At 42.0% G+C, this 2500-nt stretch overlaps 1 protein-coding gene across 1 annotated transcript in view; it reads left to right on the top strand.

The window, feature by feature from the left end:
* LOC143026113 (uncharacterized) overlaps positions 1-2500 on the top strand; it is an 11449-nt gene that overhangs the window by 361 nt on the left and 8588 nt on the right. The window lies entirely within an intron of this gene.

Raw genomic sequence — 2500 nt, 5'->3', positions numbered from 1 at the left:
ATGAAGTGAAAGCAGCTGTTAAGATGATGAGAGCAGGTAAGGCACTTGGGTTGGATGGATGACATGCAGAATGTCTGAAGAAAGGAGGTGGACTGGCTGGTGAGGTTTACTGGTAAGACAGATATGTGAGAAAGCTATAGGAAAAGGTAAGGATGTTTTTTGGGCTTTTATGGATTTTGAAAAGGCTTACGACAGGGTAGACAGGAAGGCACTGTGGGATGTACTGCAGATATATGGGATAGGAGGAAAGCTGTTAAGAGCAGTCAAGAGTTTTTATGAGAGTAGTAGAGCTTGTGTTAGGATTAGAAATGGAGAGAGTGAATGGTTTGAGGTAAAGGTGGGACTTCGTCAGGGATGTGTTATGTCACCCTGGCTGTTCAATCTATACATGGATGGGGTGGTGCGAGAGGTGAATGCAAGTGTGGTGGGTCAGTGGTTGGAGATGATTCAAGAAAATGGAGAAAAGAGGGAAATAAGTCAGTTGTTGTTTGCTGACGACACTGCGCTTGTAGCAGGATCAGAGGAGGGATTGAGGAAGTTGGTGACAGAGTTTGAGAAGGTGTGTGAAAGAAGGAAGATGAAGATAAATGTGGGCAAAAGTAAGGTGATGAGATGTACAAGGGGAGAGAGTGACAGCATGCTGGAAGTGAGCATTAAGGGAGAGAGACTGGAGGAAGTGGATAGCTTTAGATACTTGGGTACGAATGATGCATGAAAGGGAGGAGTGGGGGTGGAGGTACAATGTAGATTGAGAGAAGCGAGTGTATGCCTTGGTGGATTAAAAAGTGTAATGAGAAATAGACATCTGGGAATGGATGCTGAGAGGAGGTTATATGAAAGAGTGATTATGCCGACAGCATTGTACGGGGCATAAACATGGAACATAAGAGAGGAAGAGAGAAGGAGTTTGAATGTGTTTGAGATGAAATGTCTGAAAAGTATGATAGGGGCTACTAGGCTAGATAGAGTGAGAAATGAGGATGTGAGGATTAGAACAAGGGTGGAAAGGGAGTTAGGAGATAGGGTTGATGAAAGAGTATTAGGATGGTTTAGACACATGGAAAGAATGAGTGAAGAAAGATTAGTAAAAGAGGTGTGGAAGGCAGAGCTGGAAGGAGTGGGTATGAGGGGGCGTCCTAGGATGAGATGGATGGATGGGGTAAAAGGGGGATTACAAAAGAGAGGAATGTCTGTGGGGGAAGGACGGGAGGGGACAGAAGATAGGGGTGAATGGAGAATGGTTTTGTATGGATGATGCTGTGATACATAAGGGGGAGTGGGTGGGGGATGGGGGGTGAGGAAATATGTATGAGAAACAATTTGACGCAGCCTGAAGGGATTTCTCCCCGTCTTCGACTTTTCTTTATGAGGGGACGGAGAGGGGGGGCCGCCGAATTAATGAAGCGGCTTTGCTGTGGATGTGCTGTGTCTTGCGACACTGCTTCTGACCCAGGGCAGTGGACAGCATGCAGGAATGACCCGTCATCCAGGAGGTGCCAAGATGAGAGGGAGGGAGAAGGGTGGAGGGGAGTGGAATATGTAGGGGATGGAATGGGTGGGAGTGGTATCTATGCCTTTTTCTTTTTGGCTACCCCCCCCCCCGTGTAAGGGGGAAAAGAGCCTTTGGTATATGTATGTATGTATATATAATATATATACATATATATATATATATATATATATCAGGAGCTTCAGCTTACAGATTGGGAGGCAAAATTAAACGAAAGGCCTGTAGATCAGATGTGGGAAATATTTCAAAATACGCTCACTAAGATGATTCAAACTTACATTCCTTTTAAGGACAGACGTCCCCCAAATCAGGCTCGCCCAAAGTGGCTCGACAAAGAAACTGAAAAAAGTATTGCTAAAAAGAGACAGGCTTATAAGAAATATAAGTGCTCGGGTGCATCAAATGACTATGAAAGTTATGTTTCAATACAGAGAGATTTAAAAAAGACAATAAGAAAAAGAAAACGACAATACGAAATGAACATCGCTGATAAATCCAAAGAGAATCCCAAAGAATTCTATAGTTACATTAGAGATAAAAAGGTTGTTAGGAATCATATTGGTCCATTATTATCTGCTGACGGTCAACTTGAATATTCAAATGAAGGAATGTGTAATATCTTGAACAATTATTTTAGCTCGGTATTCGTAAACGAAACACCTCAAAGTGAATTCCAAACTGAAACCTGTGAAAAGTCTGGGGTAAAATTACTCACTACGGTAAATATAACAAAAGAAAAAATTAAAAGGTGTATAGACAAACTCAAAGTTAATAAAACATCAGGGCCTGACGGTTGGCATCCAAGAATCTTAAAGGAAATGAAAAATGAGATTGTTGTTCCATCAGAAATTATTTTCAAGAAATCCATCATATCCGGAGATGTCCCAAGAGAATGGAAGCAAGCTAACGTTACTCCCATATTCAAAAAAGGTGACAAAAAGAAACCAAATAACTATAGGCCTATAAGTTTGACTTCAATCGTAGGAAAAA

Source organism: Oratosquilla oratoria, chromosome 6 (genome assembly GCF_046742065.1).
Source record: "Oratosquilla oratoria isolate Oo_2021 chromosome 6, ASM4674206v1, whole genome shotgun sequence".
Classification (NCBI taxonomy): Eukaryota; Metazoa; Arthropoda; class Malacostraca; order Stomatopoda; family Squillidae; genus Oratosquilla; species Oratosquilla oratoria.
This window is presented reverse-complemented; position numbering and strand designations above follow the sequence as displayed.